The sequence below is a fragment of the Diadema antillarum genome, unplaced genomic scaffold (genome assembly GCF_040938485.1).
Source record: "Diadema antillarum isolate AM-2024a unplaced genomic scaffold, OU_Dant_1.0 seq00000368_RagTag, whole genome shotgun sequence".
NCBI lineage: Eukaryota > Metazoa > Echinodermata > Echinoidea > Diadematoida > Diadematidae > Diadema > Diadema antillarum.
Genome location: NW_027271369.1, coordinates 2,846,175 through 2,867,652, shown reverse-complemented (window position 1 = coordinate 2,867,652; position 21,478 = coordinate 2,846,175).

The following is a 21,478-nucleotide window of genomic DNA, read 5'->3' as shown; positions in this document are numbered from 1 at the left end:
AGAGTCCACGAAAGAGAACTTCAATGAAGCAAAGTCAGACGACAGTTACCATGACGACTGCTACATTGACTGAGAGATACATGCTACTCGCCTTCAGCAGACGGAATTGATATGAAAAGCTCGGAAACTATGATAAAACACCGCATCACCTTTACATTTATTTGTATGTTGATCTGTAATTGATAGCACTTACAATGCCCACAGAATCTCGCAGATTTTCCACTATGCCTCCAAATCGTATGCTTAACTCTACCTATATAGATATAAACAGCAGAAAAGTGGCGAAAGTTAGGATTTACGACATTAAAAAGTGCACTGATTACTTACAATCATGTGAGAAATTGCTTCCTCCGCTGAAATCCACTGCACAGCTTTCATTTCGAATTATGTCTTCAAACCATCACAATGAGGAGCTTTACAAAACGACCCGCATTCGCTCCATGATAACTTATCCTGTGTTATGGGAGATGAATCACTGATCACTACTTTTCGTGAGTTTGTTATGTTTTGTTCCAGCAGTAAAACACGTACTGGAAAACGCACTAAGATTGACCTGCCTGCTTGCCTACCGCGAGATGGGCCTCAAATGCCACTATTACGCTGTGCACTCGGCGTGAGTATTTTGCAAAATACCAAACCCCACTGCAGTCGAGTACAGCGCAAGAACCACAGGGATGCTCATCACACGAAACATGCAGGGCAGCACGCACGCCAGATGCATGCATTTACATTCATAATGCACACACGCACACATCCTCAGCTCCACTATGTGTATACGTGTTCGCGTGTACTGTATCTGCCTGATGCTCAGGTAGAGTAACTCCAAGGCGTGATCACAGAACGCACACACCCAAATAATTTTCGTAGACAAACCAACGTCGTCATACACACAGCAGTAGAGGTGTACCTAGTCGACATGGAATACACTGTACATAACACGGAAAATATTATAGATTAGTAACGATACCAGAATTGTCTTGACTTCTTCATCTGAATCACTCTTGTCGAAAAGTGCATTTATACAAAATGGTAAAAATAATATAGTAAAATACGATTCGCAAACACTTGTTTCATCGTCTAATCCCCTCTTCCCATATCTCCCCTTCCACGCCCTACAAAACTATACTAGAATAAAGGGAAAATGTTAAAGAGGAATTAGAGACATAAGAGACACAAACAGCTCCTAAACCTACAGTTTGGAAATGAAGCAAAATAAATTGAGATCGTAATATCCTTAAAAGGTGTTGCTTTTTCGTAATGTAATCAGCAAACGACGCTTTGTAAAAGCCTCTTTCGAGTTACTTCGCGAACGATGAAAATAATCGTAAATTTGTGCTGTTGTTTTTTTTCGGTCAAAATGATTCACACGTATTCCATTGCTCTCGGATGACAACGTCCACTAATTAACGAAGTAATCCTAGCATTACGATTCATAAGACCATATTCTATTGCCCAGGCTGGCTTCATTAAGACTACTATACTAATAGAAATTCGCGCTGCCGCCGTCTTTAATGGTACCGTGCTATCGTCTGATTATCCATTAAGGTCACTACAAAGAAGCCTTAACGAACTCTTTCTGTATGAATGCTTTATCAAACATACACACAAAACTATACACACGTTATCAATTATAATTTACCGTGAAATTTAATTTGTTGGGAGAGTGTTCGTATTGGGAGAGTGTTCGTATTGGGAGGACATAAAACAACTTATAGTGTTAAATATCAACAAGCAATTATCACGATCAGAATGCAAGGGAAGCAGTGCTTTCGGAGCGTTTCCCGCCGTGCAAATCTGCATCCTCGCCGTCAGCAACGGAGATTGCGTTGTCATGGTTACGGAGGTCGGTGACTTGATGAGGTTTGATGAGGAAACGTGTCAAACATGTCTTATAGTGGGGTGGCTTAGTGAAATTATCGTGACACGGCGGACAAAAGCATGATTTTTTCACCAAAGGTACTTCATGATGTACCTTCTCAAAAAATAGGGTGCTCCAAGAAAATTGATGCTGGGAAGGAGGTTAGAGGTCAAAGGTCAATGACCTTTATTTGTGAAATAGGTTTTTTGGCTATTTCTCAGGTCAGGAATATCCAATCTGGATAAAACTTGGCAGGAAGAATATTGAGAACAAGTAAAATATTTTGATTGAATTTGGGGTGAAATTTCCAAAGGTCAAAGGTCAAAGGTCAATGAACTTTTTCTAAAAATCATGTTTTTGTTTATTTCTCCAGGTAGGAAGATTCAATTTTCACAAAATTTGATATGAACGTTGTATAGAAGGTACCAAGAGTATAAACCAGGGGTCAAATATAATTGTTGATTTGTGCGTTGCCATGGCAACCCAAAACTAGGGTTTTTAATTGAAGTTAGTTACAGGAGGCTATTTTCCAGTTTGGAAGAGATTCCATTTGAATAGGTACAACTGATCAACGGGATGTATAGAGGTTTGAAATACTTTTCATTAGTGTTAAGTGGTATGTTGTCATGGCAACTACATATATAGATTTTGGTTAAACTTAAAGGAGACTTCAGAACTTATGAATTTGAAGAGATTTCCATCAGGGTTGGTATTATTGATCAACAAAAAAGTCGCCAGACAAAGATTTGTCACCTTTATAGCATGTGGGTTGAGTGAATGCAGCAACAATAGTAGAACACATCAGTGAGAGTTTGAGGAAAATTGGACAATCCGTTCTAAAGTTATGAATTTTTGAAGTTTCTGCTCATGCAGTCGAGGCTGGATGAGAAGACTACTATACCTTGTAATATCACATGTGTACAACGATATAAAGAATGAATAAAGAAAATTCAACATAAATTATTTTCGCTTACAAAAGGATACTCGACTTCTCTTTCAGAAGGCAGGGGGAATAATATTACCCTTGACATACGTCACTAGCAAGTCAAAGAAACTATGTGAACTTTATTCAAAAAGTATGGTTTTGTGAAATTCTCATTTCATTTTCCTTAGAATGTGCGCATGTGACATCATACACTGTGGTAGTCTTTTCATCCAGCCGCGACTGTGCAGATACCTTAAAAAATCATAACTTTTGAACGGATTGTACGATTTTTTCCAAGCTTTCTGTGATGTGTCCTACTAATATTGTTGTATTCACTGAATCCACGTGCGCATGAAGGTGGACTTGTCCTTTAAGGACAGATTCTGAAAGAGCAGACTGTAAGCTTTAAAATGATGTATCACACAATTCAAAGGGATTCCCCTAACCTATCTAAATAATAATACCGGTACTGGAAAGAAAGCACACACTCTGGATAAGTATGAACTGAGAAAAGAGGCTGCATTGTCTATTTTAGCGTTTAATCTTTACCAAGCTGTCTCATGTCATTATGTTCATCTTTTCTTCCCCCCTCCAATTTTCATTTGAGTTTGTCATTATTAATTTTTGATGATAAGAACGATGCCACAAGGCATTGTTTCTTAAAAATGCTTCAACTGCTCCTTCAGGTCCAAAATCTACATCAATATATATTATTTTCCTGATCTCCTCAACATTTTCCAAAAATAAAGCATACACCTTTTATGCATTGAGTCCTCCTTTTTGTGGATAATTAAAGGCAAAAACCCAAAATTAGTGCTTGAAAATTATTCTTAAGTGTGAGTTACGGATAGAAAGAACCTCTGTAAAAAAAAATGAATCTGTATAATCAATGTTAAGTATTGTTAATAACACAAAATGTGAACAATATTTCTATGATAACATGTTTCCAGACTAAACCGTCCGCATTTATGCTTTAATGAGAAAAATACTGATATCTCTTTATATGTTTGCTTTGATTGCAAAAACTGTATATGGTAGGATGTCTTGTGATACAACAGGGGGGCATTTCATGAAGCAGTTTGGTCAGATATTTTTCTGACAAACTGTTACAAACTACAGAAATCCTTGCATCTGATTGGCAGAGAGCAAATTTGTCCGACAACTTGTCGGACAAAATGCTTCATGAAATGCCCCCAGACCTACACATATTATGCATAAAATGTGATATCCTGAACATTTTTTTCAAGTCACTCTCCCAAAAGTGTATATATAGGACCTTTAAGTTTTTCTTGTGTTTGTTCCTGGCAGATTACTAGTACACAAATGCTCCAATCCATGATGACCTAACGGAAATTAAGGAAATTAAAATGAATATACTGAAAACCAAAACTACAGATACTAATAACTTACTTCATTCTTCTCTCCCCACCCCACCCCTTCTTTTTGGTTTCTTGATATACTAGTAGATCTACCTGACTTTGATAATTGTCATTATGTAACATCATCTTCAATTGACAAGGCGATAAAACTTAACAATCATTTCATTATGCTGCTGGACTAATGGGGTTAGTTGAACTATATTGTTTTTAATGTGCTATACTTTTTCCTCCTATCAATCACATGTATTTTTGGGTGGAATGTATTTTGACATAAAGCATCATAGAATCAACCGCCTTTGGGGTCGGGAATTTTGTCATATCATATTGTGATTTAGATTCTGCTCTATGCCGATTTTGTTTTATTTCTATCAACTTTTTAAACTTCCCCATAGACTTTGTTCACCAGCCAACTACATCCCACCCTCTTTGGATAATGTGAACCAATCAAACATTGCTTTTACTTTTTAATAACATGTCTATACATAGCTATCAGACCAAAAATATTCAAACCGCTTTAAGTCTTTATGAGTGAAATTACAAATATCAATATATCTTTAAAAATATTCAAATTGTCTAAATTCAACTTTATCTATGAAAGCAGACTTTTAACTTTTTTAAACATTTGAATAACCCCCATAAGAAATAAGAAACATATAAAGAGGGGAGGTGCGGACTATAAAAATTGCTTACGGGAACCAGGTAATCCCTGCGCTAAACCTATGGAATTCACACAATCTTGGAGGAAACGGGTTAAATTTGTTAGGAAATATGTAGGGCAATACCCAAAACCTTAAGTTCTCAATGGAATATGCAGCTCTTCTACTGGTAAACTAGTAGTTCTGGGAGAAAAAATGAACTGTGACATAGTCCTACACCTGGCTCAGTCATTGCCCAAGATTTAAAGTATCTGAGCCAGAGTCACATGTCACTCTTTGCCATTTCTCTACAGGAGGTAGACAGTACTAAAAAAATCCTTTACAAGAAATTATATGAAATTATTCAATGAAAAGGTGCTTAAGAAAACTGGACTATTCCAACACACCTCCCTCAGGTCTGCAACACAGACTAACCACCTGTTACCATAGGAAAACCAGTAAAAATGGTGTATTACTGTAAACATGCACATAATATGTCGTATTATGGGTCTGAATTTTAAGACTAGCAACCATGTACATTGCATTGCATTGTACAGAAACCTGGCGAATGCCCTGTGTATAGTCTTTGAATTCAGACATTATTGTTATGTACAAATTAAGGGCATTTTCTCATTTTTTCTGTTAGCGGATTTCTTGGAGCACCCCCTAATTTTGATCCTCATATATATACCAATGTCTGAGGAAAAAATGACACTTTTGTCCGGCGTGTCACGATTATCAGTATATTTGTCACTAAGCCACCCCACTAAAGCTTAGTTGTTGTTCAGAACAATGCATCCTTCAAAGTCGGCACATCGTGACGTTGCCCCTCATCAATTAATATGATTACTCACTTTAATCTGTAGACGTTCCATCAACTACAAACTTAAGGCTTCACCAAATTGCATCAGCAAACTGAACCTAAGGTCTCGAGTATTCAGAAGTTTGCATCGCTCATAAAAGGAAGAAGTAAAGTTACATACATATTGGAAATCAATCCAAGAAATGATCATAACGTATAGATGAAATTACGGTGAAAGAAAAACAACAACATGACATTAGTCAGTATTAATCCGCTTAAACAAAAACTTATTAGCTATAAAACAATTCTCATGAAAGTAAGGCAGCAAATTTAAGAGCTGTTATTGCTGTGTTTCTTCCGCCATGATTTTGTTCAAATTTCGTTGCAAATGTTTGCTTTTTGTTATGTTGTATTTCAAAAGCACTGAACAAGACCGGGAATATGGTCGAATGTTCGCCAAATGAAGTCAGAAGTGAACAATATTCTGCCAGTTCCAGCAGTATCCATCCTTCAGTCGCAATCATATATGAAAAGATGCGCGCGCGCTTATCATAACATAGCCGCAGCCTTTACACGTTAAGTATGTGTATAAAAACCTAAAGTTTGGAATTAAAATGCTCTATCCTGCCAGGGGAGCCCATGTTTTAAGGTAAGAAACAAAGCACCAAATAGGTAAGTCATCGCCTTCTTCATCAGCGACCAGGATGCGATATCAATGATAGACTTTTAAATCCGTTTTTCACAAGATTATACGTCTGCTCGAGGTCAGATGGATATCTTTTTTTTTCAATAATCTTTATCTATGGACATTCAAATCAATACAAATGTGATATTATCAGCTGATGCCGCTGTACAATCGTAACTTCTTTTTTTTTGACGCAAATAATAACATTCTTCTACACAGGATGTGCTTATACCTTTTTTGCATGAATATTGTACAGCGAAACAGAGTGTCATCATGTGGGTGTATGTCTAAATACATACACAAAAATACACACACACACACATATATATATATATATATAATATATATATATTTATAATATATATATATATACTATATATATATATATACTATATATATATATATATATATACATACATATATGTATGTATATTGTGTGTATATATATATATATATATTGTGTTTATATTATAATTCAGTATCCACATAATTATTGTGTGTACACTCACAACGATTTTTTTTTTATTCATTCAGAATTTTCTGCATTGAATATATTGCAAATGATACACAATATTCTTTTTTTTTTCACAGAAAACAATAACGTGTACTATCGAACATAGCTACATTACATTGGCACATAACTAAAAATTTTGTGTACAATAGTCTAATAACAGAAAAAAGATGTTGATTCAGCTCCATTCAAGATACAGGAAGAAACAATGATCTGACTGAAATTATGGTAGACTGTATTTTGGGATAGAATGCAGAACGCTGTCTTTTAAGCAAGTAGAATGAAGATACGACAGGCTGAAAAAAAAAAACCCACAGAAATAAAACGTATGAAGCGTATATCAGACTGTATATCGTGTGTACATAACGAAAAAATAAAAAACAAGCCAGGCTATCTGTTGCTTGGCGTCGCATTGCGATAATAACAAAAGATTATTCAGGTGTAAGCTAAGACGAATGCGGTGAGTGCTGGTGTAAGTGTGTATGCTCAGCAGGCGCTTGGTAAAATGTGCTTTTTCGATGGCTAAACTTGAATGTGTTTGTTGAATGGTTTATATTATGAATAAATTCATGGAGAGTAACAAAACATCAAATACTAAGAACATTTCGTGTTCGACTAATCCGAAATCGACTAATGTCCTGAGAAAAGCTATGTAAAACATGCTGGTGCATAAAAAATTCGTCTGTTCTGCAATATATTGCAATTAGAAACATCATCGCCAGAAAAACAGAGTCAAAATAACTCTCCTGTCTTTATACCGGCGAAACAACAGCAGCAAAAGGAGTTGTTTGAAGTTTCGTCATTCAAGCTTTATTGACAAAATAAATGGTTCGTTTTTGTTTTACTCTAACAAACGTGGTACGGATAAAAGTACATCTGTGCAGTGCAAGCAGGGGTATCATCACAATACGGTGGAATTTGAGATGATCTTCATGATTGACGGGCATTTTATAGCTGGTTTTCATAGATTGTGAGTACTTGGATCTAGAAAATGACACGTTTCGACACTTGACATAATTATTGTAAAGAAGTATAATATTTGTGTTTGCCGAAAATACAAATGTATGAGAGCAACAATATCTTGAGAAAATCTCTTGGACTGATAAGAGAAAGATAATGTCCCACTTAATCTTTAGACATTTGAACAAGTTTTTCTGCGGCATGCAAGATCCATTAAGGTTAGAGCGGATGTGCAATAGTCTACTTTGATTTACATGCCATACTGCAGCTCGCGAGAAACTTAAGAATGATAGTGTGTTTTACCAACCAAAGACTCCATGATCGGTGCACGGCTTAAAGATCGCTGATGCACACTTCTCTTTCAATCTGCAGGAAATACGGAATATACACACTCACGTGTCTCTTTTTCTCAGCCACTGGTGCCTCAGTATGTGACAAAGTTCATTAGCGATCGTAACAACCCAAAGTCTGCAGGATAAAACTAACTTGGCGGAAGCACTCACTCAGCTATGGCATCAAAGGAAATGTACAAGGGACTTCTTCGACGAAGGCCATAATACCTGTAGATGAGCTGGCTCGTGTGCCTCCTAAACTGTACCCCAATGTCTTTAAAGCAGAAACTTATAGAGAATCTAGAAATATGACAAGTTTGATATCTACGGAAAGCTAAGAAGCTAGTTAATAAAACTGGATATCTTTTAGACGATGTAACTTTACCCCCAAACTGTTTTTGAGATTGAAAAAACACCCAATTTCCATGACCACGTAGCTCCGTTCCCTACAAGAAACATCGAATTTGAGCGACGTCACCAAATGTTTATGAGCTGATTTGCCGTACGGCTATATGAGACCCGTTCTGCTATGGCAAAACCCAAAACTTCTCGGCAAATGTGATTTCGCGCTACAGCCCGAAAAAAGGTCAAAAAATGACCTTGGGAAATTTTCTAGTTTCTGATTGATATCAACAACATTTCGAGATACAACCTACAAAATGTGGAATTTTGAAGAGAAAAGTGGGATGTCAATCTCAAAAGTTGGCCAAAATCTTACGTCTAAGGACCAACTCCTTCGCTTACGGCGAAAATGACTGTTCTTTTGGCCATCGTGTCTTAGATATTCTGCGTTGAACCCTTACACATTTGGTACCTACAGAAAGCTCTACCTCTGCTTATTCCAAATATGGTCATGGCATGATGTCATGCTACTCACTTTCATTCATAAATTCCTCTGAAACATGCGTAAGTTTATGCAAATCGTCTCCCAGACGCGTAAAAAGCCTTGTTACCAAGACACTTGATCGAAATACGTGCAACCTGCGTGTTATACGATATGGGGATCGCTGCAGCAGCGCGCAGCGGTGCATGCTTGCATGCTTGCATGCAACACGTGAATCGTGACTGCTGCTCAGCACGGAAATGTTGCAGTTTCCCGCTTTGTTAGACTTTTTTTTTTTAGCAAGTTGAGGTAGAAATTAGAATTTAAACCAACCCACAAGAGAAAAAGAAGGTCACATTTATCTAACAAACATTCATTATGCCATTTCGAAGAAGAATCCCCCCCCCCAGAAGAAGAATCCCCCCAGTACCCCCAGTCTTTTGTCTTTGTCCGCAGCTCCAAGTTATTTAACGATACCGTTACAGCACTTTTTCTGTAAACACGGCGAAATATGTACTCGTGTAAGCGATACTAAAGTATTCATGTGGTTCGATAGTTCGTTCTTAATACTGATTTTGCACTGGTACAATTTAAGTTGGTTGAGATAAACATGTCCGTTCTCCGTATAATTTCACGCCTATAAATTCGGGAACCTACAGTTTTTACAAGCATCATTGCTTTTATGTAGGCCCCATCATATTTCTGACATTGATTTGTGATATCCTCAGATGATAATGACCATTTATATTAGTGTGTAATGTTTGTTTGTCTTTATTTTTCAAACATAAGATATGGTTGTATAGATTTTGTACTTTTGTTTTATTGTCAATCATTTTGTAATCCCATCACTGAGAAAGTGGAAATATGAAATAAACTTGAAACTTGAAGAATCAAGCTGAAATCACGGCATCGAGGATTCCCTCTTCACTGTCGATTCTGCTGGTACTGTTGTGCGTACACCTGATCATGGCGATCGCGAATCTTGAGCTGATTACGGTAGGTTTGTGCTTTTCAAACGTCGTATTTCCGTAAGTTTATGAGTGTAAAAATTATTTCCAATCAATTACAGCTCTTTGACTTAGATGTCATCCTCCATGAGTATGTAAGATTACCTCAGCTATGCGCAATTCCCCCACAATGATTGATTTGTTGTGTCAATGATAACAGCAAATTGTGGCTGTACGAAGCAACAGCTGATCACGGCGATAGTGAATCTTGAGCTGATTACGGTATAGGTTTTGTGCTTTTCAAACGTCGTATTTCCGTAAATTCATGGGTGTAAAAATGATTTCCAATCAATTACAGCTCTTTGACGTAGATATCATCCTTCATGAGTATGTAAGATTACCTCAGCTATGCGCAATTCCCCCACATTGATCGATTTGTTGTGTCAATAATAACAGCAAATTGTGACTGTACGAAGGAACAGCTAATCACGGCGATCGTGAATCTTGAGCTGACGATAGGTTTTGTGCTTTTAAAACTTTATTTTTCCGTAAATTTATGGGTGTAAAAAATGATTCCAATGAACACAAACAAACAAACGATTTCACGACGTGAATATATAGTTTTGGCGGACGATTTATTCTAGATTGACAACAAATTACACACCAATTTCCTGAAAAGTGCACACAGTTTGCCTATAGATACGTAAATCCCACTGGGTTGCATACACATTTGGTGACGTTGCAGATTTGGATCTTTTCGTAGCCGTATCGAACTTTTTCCAGTGCTCAAATTTGGTAAAAATAAAGATTCTTATATTCAAAGCAGAGACAACTTTATTGCATGAATTATGTCAGAAATTAATCTAAATAACATTGAATGATGTAAAACAATCAATTTATATAATATTATTTCCTATTAACTTCTTCTTTAATTAAGGTGTCATTGATGTATGTACATGATACACAAACAGCTATTAATGATTTCGAATGAACCGGCTCCTTCACACTTACCCCAGTCAAAGTAATCAATCAAACTGTGATATTCTTACGTGTTTCAGTAAAACAAAAATCGTGTTAGACTAATCCGAAATCGACTAATGTCCTGAGAAAAGCGGTGTAGAACATGCTGTGCATAAAAATTCAAAGTTTAAAAAAAAAATTCAAATTAAAAAATTAATTTATATCAAACTGTAATATTCTTATGTCTTTCAGTAAAAAAAAAAATCGTGTTAGACTAATCCGAAATCGACGAATGTCCTGAGAAAAGCGGTGTAAAACATGCTGTTTCAGTAAAAATTGCAATCTTTGTCACTTGACAAATGTCATGATGCTTTCAATATTTACATCTCTTGATTCTATCAGATTACATCAAATTGAAGTTTTTGAGTCTGAACTCTGAAGACGACATTACGAAGACGACGCTCTGACTCCAGCAGTGATTATTGTGTGATGTGTGTGGTGTAGGCGTCTGCACGATGAGTTTGTAGTTTCTACCTCAACGAACTGTGTCATTTCTGTTCCTGTCAAACTAAGAGAAATGTGACTGTGGAGAATGAAAAAAATTAACACGATTTATTTCATTTCTAATATTACTTTTTTTTTTGGTTATAGAGAAGAAAAATGACAGTCACTGTCCATACGTCAAAATAAATTTTCATTAGCATTAAACTGACTGCATAATGTAAATACAATTGGTATTGATACAATTGGTATTCTTCAACCAAAATGATAGACCATCATCGACATGCACACACACACACACACACACACACGCAACCACGCACACACACACACACACACACACACACATACACATGCAGAGAGACACACCTACAAATCTGCGTTTAGTACCAAAACCGTAAACACAATAGAATATCCTTTAACATATATACTGTTTTTGCTTTTTTATACAACTTTATTGTAACTCTGCCTGGATTATTTACTGTAGGACTATCCTTGTCATGGTATATATGCTGAAAATCTTAACATCCGCAATGGTAATACCATGCATCATCTATGTCATCTTTCATTGTTCATGTTCCTCTTTCGACGAAGCGATATTGTTGTGTTTTGATGTGATACGTTGTCAGTAAATATAATTCATGCGAAAGAATTTGATGACCATTAGATTCTGATGGCCGTTTTATATTTACAGATTTGAAAGTAAAGGCAGAATCAAATTTCTTGTCTATTTTCAACTATGGTGTTTTCTCATCTGAAATTGAAATAGATAAGAAGTGATATCAACATTATCAGCTTGGGGTTCGCAGTCCACAGTTTCCTTGTTATTTTGTTGATTGCTTTTCTTTCTAGATGTGCGGACAACTTCATTTTTGCTCCACGTATACAGTACATGTTAGATAAGATAACAAATGATCACTTATAGACTGTCACAGTGTGTTAACACTTGAACTAGCTTATTGATCTGGATGAGGCAGTTTGATCACTTTTTATGAAGAGATGGGGATACCGTTAAAATCATGTGTGCATTTATTAAGGTGTAATCACGTCTTCAAATCATACATCCGGTAATACAATATAATAATCTTCTGAGCTCAGAGCTTACATATTGTATCTTCCAAATTAAATGACTGTTCTTCCATGAGTCGAACACTAACAACCTAGAACACCTTCATCTTGTTACTATCACCAACTCACAAACATAATAAGGGCATTATATTTACATTCAAACAGCCTATTTTAGCCATTTACATAACAAATACAGAAATATCACAAGGGCCTCTCAAATGTACTCTAATCGCAAAGTGTACAGCAGACAATTAGATCTACAGCATCATCATCATTATAATTCACTACGCGGTGACATATAATTCCGCATATTACACACTATACTTCAAGCTTCAGCTGTCAAAATTACTCTTTTACCTTTCAATTATCTTCAGTCCTCCTCATATCAAACTCGAATACAAAACAAAAAACCCTATATCAACTTTCTTAAATTAAATCAAACTGTATTCATATCACAACTGCAATCAATAAGGAGGGGCTTCTAAGCTGTCCTGGTATCAATAATCACAGGATACGGCTTACCGCCAGGAATATAACTATACAGTATCTGGGCAAACTCAAATCATTATCCATACTACAGAATTATAAATAAGACAAACTTAAACTTATAGTTGGACCTTAGACACCCCAGTTGTGGCATCACTGCTAGACAAGGCTCTGCAGCGTCTGGTCTGTCTGGTGGCAAGACAGGATGTGGCAGCTTCACTTCTTGTGAGCCTGCCTATACATACGCTGGCTGCTGCAAGCTTAACTATGCGGGGGAACGATAGCTGTCAAACACCTGTATGTGGGATGCCACCAACCCAACTAAATTCATCTTCAAATTCACTTCCTCCCAGACTGGAAGGTATTTCAAATGGATTTAAATAAACTCCTTACATAGACTAAAGTTGATGCAAGTTAGGTAGGCTGTTCTAGACTCTGTATATACATAAAAAGGAATGTTGTTAGCTCGCTGATGCTCTTATCACGTGCATGTGTAATGAATTTCTGCCACGGAAGTTCCTGCGCAAATTGACAAATTTTCGACAACGATGAACATTCTTGCATAACATTTCAAAGAATAGCGCGCTCGTGAGAGTCTTGTATTTGTTGAAGTGGAGTGTGACGAGGTTGAAGAGATTGAGTGTACTTTTAATTACAAACCACTAAAATCTCCTACGTACCCGCGCGAAGTGGCGTGCAGTGTGGTACTCTGTGCACGTTCCTCATTAACACCGAATGCAACAAGCACGACATTCTCGGAATCATCGCAGACCGTGACGTCACAAAGAAACGTGGGCAGAGCGTACAATTAGGTAGTAACATAATCAACACACTGTGAGATACAGCTGGGAATGCGAGCTAATCAGAGTGTATTTCGATAGGGGGAAAAAAGAAATAATGTTAGCTATGCATTTGGTCTGCACGCTATAACGTGACATCAGGCTCTTTGACTGGATGATATCATGGGATTGTGCAGGTTGACATGATATACACACTCATATTAAAATGTGATTGATTATGGAGAAACTGAAGCCCCCTTTATCTACCTAAGATGTCCTCATATTGTGACTCTGTGTGTCATGTCCTTAAAGGGGATGGCTAACTAACCAGTAGGAATCAGTGGTAATGCTGGGGGATGATTGTTCCAATCCTTGTGGGATTCATTTAAAGCAGAATACTAAAGGAAATGCATATTTTGTTGGATTATTCCCCCATTTCAAACTTAGAGCATGTTAAACACAGCGGCCTTTCATTCATTCAACCCATAAGAAGGGAGGAGATGGAGCCCCCCACCATCTCCGCCCCTTGAACAAGACGAGGGGAGTGAGGTCGTTCGCGTGGAATTCAGAATTTTCTGGTAAACCCTACATATATGAAAATAGGAATACATATACTTGAAGAAATTGTCTTTACAACCTAGAGTAATTGAACAAAATTTTATCACATTTTTAGAAGGTAGACCTATACTTTGATGAAATTTCACGTCTGCTTATGACGTGGGGGATACCTTGGTCTTATCCCCCGCTTTGGGAAAGGGTAACAAATTTGACTTGTTGCCCCTTCGAACAAGGTGGGATTCTATTACCCTATATAGAGATGCTACCTCCCACGTTTGGTGAAAATCCGTCAAAGATTTCTCAAGAGGATGCAGAATATGTGAAAATCCCCCTCCCCCTCACTCACCCCCCCCCCCCCTTATAGGAACACCCCTCTATTCGCCACAATCAAACGTTAAATAAAATTTCATGGCATTAATGTCTTCATAGCACTAACTAAGCTCTATCTTTTCCGGTTTGACAGAAGAAGATAAAAATTCCAGAGTTTAGGGACTCTGAGGCTTCAACCCCCCCCCCCTTAGGCGGTGTGTGTGTGTGTGTGTGTGTGTGTGTATGTGAGGGGGCTCATTTTAACAAATTAAGAGCATATCACCATAAAGATGCAATTTGCCAAGTTTGGTGAAATTCCGTCGTAGATATTTCAAGAAGATGCTGAAAATGTGGAAAATTCCTCTCTTTTCTCTTACCCCCCCCCCTCGATCTGGAGACCCCTTGATCCGCCATAACCAAACATGAAATTTCATTCATTAACGCTGTGTCTTCGTAGCACTAACTTAGCTCTATCTTTTTCGGTTTGACAGAAGAAGATTAAAGAAATATCAGAGATTAGGGACGCAGAGACTCCAACCCCAAGCACCTTCTGATCTGGAGATTCTCCCGCCCGAAACCCCTAGCAAACGGGAGACTCCAAGTTGATGTGTGCGAAGCGCGAAGTTCCTGGGGTTCTAGATGTTCTCTGGTGCTATCTGAGGCTTATTTTTTCAACATACGATAGCAATAAGTAAGAAATCCTTTCCACCGGGAGACACAGAGCCAGGGCGGGAGAAATCAAATCTCAAACGGGAGAATGGGAGATTCGGTGGGAGATCTCCCATCGAAAACGGGAGAGTTGGAGTCTCTTGGGACGCTGAAGCTTCAACCCCCCCCCCTTCGGCGGTGTGTGTGTGTGGGGGGGGGGAGCTCATTTGAACAAATTGAGATCATAATTATTACCATAAACATGCTATCTGTAAAGTTTGGTGAAAATCCCTCGTTGCTATTTCAGGGAGATGCTAAAAATGTGGAATAGCCCCTCCACCCCTTCCCCCCCCCCTGATCTGGGCACCCCTTGATCCGCCATAATGAAACATGAAATCTCATTCATAAATGTATTCATTGCACTAACTTAGCTCTATCTTTTTCGGTTTGACAAAAGAAGATTTAAAAAAATCAGGATTTTAGGGACGCTGAGGGGGCTCATTCTAACAAATCAAGATCATGTCATTACCATAAATGTGACTGCATCTGCCAAGTTGGGTGAAAATCCTTCCTAGATTTTTCGAGAATATGCTGTAAATGTAGAAAATCCCCTCCCCCTCACCCCCGATCAGGGCACCCCTGGGTCCGCCATAATCAAACATGAAATTTCAGTCATTTATGTCTTCATAGCACTAACTTAACTCTATCTTTTTCGGTTCGACATATGAAGAAAAAAACATCAAGCGTTTAGGGACTCTGAGGCTTCAACTCCTCCCTCCCACCTCCTTGGTGGTGGTGGTGGGGGCGGGGGGGGGGGGCTCATTTCAACAAATTACGATCATATCACCATTAAGATGTTATATGCCAAATCTGCTGAAATTTCCTTGTGGGGTTTACAAGAAAATGCCGAAAATGGAAAAAAAAAAGATGGTCGCTAAGACAGGTGGTAAAGATGATAATGGTTCATGCGCAGCTATTATTATACATAATATAGGTAAAATGAATGGTTTGCACATTTCCCGGCGTCACGTTTGCACATTTCCCGTTGATGAAATTTAGAGATTTGCACATTTCCCTGCAAGACGCTTGCACATTTCCCGGCGTTTGCACATTTCCCGGCGAGACGTTTGCACATTTCGCGGCGTTTGCACATTTCCCGGCGTTTGCACATTTCCCGGCTCCACAGCCCACCATAATTCTATAGGCGTCTGAACACACCCCTTTGTTGCACAGATTTTTTTTCCATTAATTCAGGAATCACATGTTCATTTAAAATTTGTAAGCATTCATTTTCGTTGCGGTTATTTCAAAGAAGAAGGGCCCTAGGAATGTCTCACCAGTCTGAACATTCAAAAAAAAAAATGGTGAATTGAAAAGGATTTATGCCGGTCTCACTAACTGATACTTAGTCCCAAGTCCAATTAGACCCATTGTCCAAAAAGAATGATTACTCAGCCATCCATGACCGTGTAAGAATAAATAAGATGTCATTGGAAAGAGGAGATATATGGCTTTATGGTGTTGCTACTTACTTTGGAGTAAAGTAAATACCATCTTCACAAATTAGAAATGAAATCTTGTTGCTTTTTTTATACGCACTGTAGCTACATATATCTCAGCAATTTGAAGATAATTTGTGTAAAATGAACTCTGAATTCCTAAAAGAATTGAATGCTCTTTAGTATTGTAGGTTTCTCATTATTTGTTTGTTCTGAACACCATCTTATAGTCAAAACTGTACCATCCGTTTAATCTTGAATGCCTTCCCTTTTCATGATAGGGACTGCGGCCCCCAAAAAAGATCTTCTGTTAAAAGCTGGGACGGCTAGTAACTGATTATTGGGAATCAGTGGGAATGCTGGGGGATGATTGTTCCTATCCTTGGGGGATTCATTTAAGAGTACATTTTTTGTTCTGTGAAAATTATTTGCTTCATAACGGTCTCATATTCAAGTAATGTGCTGTTTAATTCCCCGTCACTGTACAGGCATGCTAACCCGGAAACATTAAACTGCTCATTAAAATGAAAATAATTTTCATACAACAATAGATAATTATATTAATGTTCTCTGTAATGAATCCCACTAGAATTGGAACAATCATCCCCGAGCAATCTCACTGATTCCCATTGATCAGTTACTAGCCCTCCCTTTGAAAGAAATTAGAGTGCATGCAAAATATGGGATATCACAAACTCACGTAAATTTTTGACTCCTGTAGTGATACCCTAACTTGAATATCCAAACAGTGCACCTATGTCCGAAATCTGGTGTTCCACACAAAAAAAGTTACATTTTCTCTTCGTAAACATTAAGTTTCATTTATACAGTACATACATTTTTAATGGAAATACACATTACATGCACATGTAAAAGGTGTGAAGCCAATAGTGGCGATGGGATAGACAGAAATTAAAAGAGATAAGAAAATGAAAAACAGCTATAGTAAACTACATGTAATATGATTTGACAGGAAACAGACAGAAATACGGCTTAATGTACCCCAAAATGGAATCTTTATAAATAAAAAGTAAAAAGGGTAAAAGCGGTAGGCTAATAGAGAGAGAGAGAAAAAACAACATAGAATTAAAAATAAAGAATAAAGAAGAGATTGAGAGTGCGAAGGAGAAAAATAAGGAGAAAAGTAAACAAAGGAAAATGTTATTCATCTCGAGTTATAATAGCTTTAAATCAACAGCTTTATAAATAAAGAAATTTTAATCCATAAATTGTCTCATTATGGCATACGGGAGAAGGGAGTGGTTCAGGAGAACCGAAAAACAATATTCTCTGAACGAGAATAACTCAAGTTTCAATTATGAAATGTGGCGTCCCTCAGGGTAATATAAATTAGGTCCTTTACTTTTTATAGTTTATATCAATGACTTCTGCAAATCATCTGACATATTCTCATTTATACATTTTGATGATGATTCAAATGTTTTCTTTTCTCATCAAAACCCAGTTACTCTCGTAGACACCGTCAACTCTGATTAAAAAAAAAGTAACTCAGTGGATAAGATCTTCATAAAACCTTCAGAAAATTAAGTATCTTTTTAGTAAATCCTTGTAAATATTAAGCACAGATATTATTTTGATGATACTCGATTAGATCGTGTATCCTATGTAAAATTTCTTGGTATCACAGTGGATGAAAAACTTTCGTGGAGGCCTCATGTTATTAAAATAAGTAAAATGATTACGCGTAATATTGATATCACATTCCAACATCTTCTTTGTTAGCATTGTATTCTCTTTAATATTACCTTATCTCAAATACGACATTTTGGCATGGGGCAGCGCCCATCAAATTTTATTACATGAATTATTGTTATTGCAAAAAAAGTAGGCCCTACTTCGTATTATCTGTGGGGTTTCGCCACTCAGATTCATTATTCATCAAAAATATAAGATTTAAAAAATCAAAGATTTGTTTCTTTTTTTCCTGGGTCACTTCATGTTCATCTACAACACAATTAATGTTCTCCCCAATAGTTTTAATTCAATGTTCTCCCCAATAATTTTAATTCAATGTTTCCACGAAATCAATGGTTTCATGATCATCCTACTAGGCGGTCTGAGTTTCATCTACCCCTTTTGAGAACCTTAGGCTCAGAATACATTTATATACACCGGCTCTAAATTTTGAAATTCCTTAAGTTCTGAAAAAAAAGTCTCCATCATTAGTGTACTCTTCAAGCGTTATTTATTTTTTATTCTTTGTTAAATTCTGGCTGAGATATTTATTTTTCATTATCTATATACGTTACAGCAAATAAAGATTCATCATCAGTAACACCCTAACGCAATGAAAGAATCACATTATAAAGTAATGAAATTAGGCATTTCATTTCCATAATTTTGCCACAGCTGCATGCAGTCACCAGCTGCTGTCCGAAATACATCCTCAACCATCAGGCAATAATTGAGCAAACTGAGGCTGGATAGAACACTGATGGTTCTTTTCTTTGATTTGTTTTTATGGCAATCTTACACAAAAGGACAAGGCTATAGAATCGATAGACCGCGAAAGTGGCAAAATATCATTGGGTTGGAATTGTCAGTGGTGCAGGATTTACACGTGGAAAGAATGATGGTCAAAGTAAACAAGATAGTGACCGATTTACCACACCGTCTGTACGGTTACTATTGCCTGAACAGATCAGGTATCAGACTCTGTCCTCCTCGCACAAGCGTATACACCCGTTTTAGAAGTACTTTTGTCCCGGATTCCATTCACACGTACAATGCCAGAGTAATTAGATAAGTTGTTATGATTAGTTTTTGGTGTATTTATTTTTATTATTATTATACTCCCACATATCGAAAGAGTACAAGAAGGTATATAGGAATTGTGTGTGGTTGGTCGGGCGGTCGGGCGGTTCGTCGCAAAGTTTACGTCGCTAACTTTTCTACAGCTCTGAATTAATTCTGATGAAATCTGGGGTATGTGGTGATATTGAGTGATTATCTTTATAAGTTGAAGTAATTGAGTTCAAATTTGGTGATGATGAAAGTGAGATGTAGATTTGTATGATATATGTTTCTCGTGTGTGTTTGATAGAGAAAGTATTGTTACGGTAATTGTATTCTTTTTATATTTTGTGGAGTGAATTATTCCCACGGTATTTAAGTTATGTAATTTTAAATTTGGAATATGTAATGATTTACAGGTGTACATTCAAGACACATTTCGTGTTATTTTGATAAGGCGCTGCCATGGTAATGATGATATATATATATACAGTGCGAGAAGAAGAGCAATCGTGGACGTAGCTAGGGTCAGCGTGCGTGTTTATTGCCGAGCTTTCGGTCCCGTTAGGACCTTCATCAGGGCTGTAACGATACAAAAATGACTCACTCGTATGGTCGAGACCCCTTCTCGCAGTCTATATATATATATGTATATATATTGGAATTTTTTGGAGTGAATTATACAAATATATTGGGATATGTAGGTGATATAATTGTTTGGTGTATAATGATGATGTATGAAAGGATATTATCAAATATATTTATGAGTGGAATAATTATACGAAAGTGATATACAGCTGTATATTAATAGTTTTTGTATACATGTAGTTGCAAATGTCGGGTTAATGTATTACGTTATTAATAAATCTCCTCTTCCGTTTATTCTGTTCAGCGTGTAGGCATTCTCTCTCTCTCTCTCTCTCTCTTCTCTCCTTCTTCCTTTGATTTTGTTTTTGCTCTAATCCTTTCATTCGTATATTCCCCTCAGTTTAGTCGTGTCAAGTTTTTGTGTCTCTGTTGTTTGTTTCATTTTTTTTTTGCATTATGCACTACGTACTTGTAAGTATAATAAGTATTTTTGAAGATATTTTAGAGTGGTCTAAAATCTACAAGCAAAGCTATTTAGTGGACCTCTTAGTTCTCATTTTTACCCTGCAAACATAACTTTGTAATTCCAGTATGTGTGCATATCTTTATTGGTTTGTTAATTACCATTGAATGCCATACATGTATATTTGCTTATGATTGCATTTTTGATTTACTTTGTGTTATGTTTTGTTGAAAGAAAAATGAGAATAAAGTAGATAAATGAAATGAAATCCACGTGTATAGCTCCATTTTAGTCCCCTGCATACACATTAACAATTTGTTTGCAGACTATTAGACCAACATTCTTTTTTGTTTTAATGAAGTACAGCTGAACAATCATTTTCTTATCAGAACAAAGCTCACTGAAAAAAAAATGTTTATCCACGCTGTACCCTACCAGCAAAACTTCCCTCTCTCTTCCTTCCCACTTCAAGAAGTCTCTTATAAATGTAGGACCTATAACTTTAGTATCACCATGCTCTTTCGTTGAACCAGGGAGGTGAGGTGTCTCACCTCCCTGGTTGAACTATTCTTTGAAGTTTTGTCTATAAATAAAGGCTAATCGCACCACACTGTCTGTGCAACGGCTCCAGATTATCGACTCGTACGTTTTGTGCATGCTATTTGGCTAATACATTGTAGGCCCTACAGTATTCATTTCTTCGCGCCACTTGTACGAGGCTATAATTTTATCATTTAAAGGAAAATTATCAGAACGTAGAAATAGGTTTGTCCTTCATATCATTTAAAAAATGAAGAAATATCTTGCTTAGATTTTTTAGGTTTGGTATAGGCATCCACAATAAACAGATATTATTTTGTTTCTTATGAGGCCTACTCGCACAACCCGGATAGGATCGGCGGTTGCGGAACGTTTCTGCGTACTGCCTATTGTGCGGTATATTCGTTCCGCGGAACTAATCGACTGGATTCGGCCAGTATATCGGTTCCCCCGGAACCCGGAACTGAT